At 39.1% G+C, this 745-nt stretch overlaps 1 long non-coding RNA gene across 1 annotated transcript in view; it reads right to left on the reverse strand.

Annotated features, from left to right (window-relative positions):
- Positions 1-590: 590 nt before the first annotated feature.
- LOC106456321 (uncharacterized) overlaps positions 591-745 on the reverse strand; it is an 8097-nt gene continuing 7942 nt past the window's right edge. The window contains exon 2 of the long non-coding RNA XR_001290477.1: positions 591-700. This is a non-coding gene — a long non-coding RNA (uncharacterized LOC106456321). The remainder of the gene's footprint in view (positions 701-745) is intronic.

Here is a 745-nt window from a genome sequence, read left to right on the forward strand (position 1 = left end):
TTGTGGGCATAAGCCTGGACTGCCACTGCAGTAATGAGAAGCACTGTACCTCACTGGGAAATGAACACCTCCAAATCATGAACTGAAATGGATAAAACAAGTGGAGCACTAACAACATGTGTGGATCAGCTTCAACATGTTGATTCAGAACATCTGTGGAGCATCACTGCCCCCAAGTGACTAGACTTTAATCAGTTTTACTTTCAAACACTGTTAGTGACCACACAAGACACCTGTTAGATTATATTAAACCACAGTGGGTCTTGCAGGGTTTGGGATGTAGAGCCTCTACAGATAGATGCTGATGAGATTAAAAATGTGAAATCAAGTTATGAGATCTTTATTAAGTGGGGAATTTTGAAAGGTTAACATTATGATTGTTCTGACCTAAAAGAAAGGATCGACCCTTTGTGTGATGCATGGGCTTTGCAGATTTTTGGCTTCTAAAGTGGTGCGTACCAGAAAGTATTACAGCATCATGTGAGCACTTTAATTCCACACAAGTTAGATTAAGCTCTAATAACTGAAATTCTAAATTTGAAAATTTGATATCCAGTGCCCTTTATAGTATTTTAAAAAGAAAAGACAAATTGCAGTCATTGAACAAACTTTATTTATGACAGAAATAAATGGCACAGGACCATTAAGTCATTTAATACTCTTCTCCCTCATCATCCTCTCCCAAGCTATCAGTTCCCACCTCCTCATAATCCTTCTCCAGAGCTGCCATGTCCTCTCTGGCCTC

The sequence above is a fragment of the Pundamilia nyererei genome, unplaced genomic scaffold, assembly GCF_000239375.1.
Source record: "Pundamilia nyererei isolate P.nyererei 1_Seehausen unplaced genomic scaffold, PunNye1.0 scaffold00106, whole genome shotgun sequence".
Lineage (NCBI taxonomy): Eukaryota > Metazoa > Chordata > Actinopteri > Cichliformes > Cichlidae > Pundamilia > Pundamilia nyererei.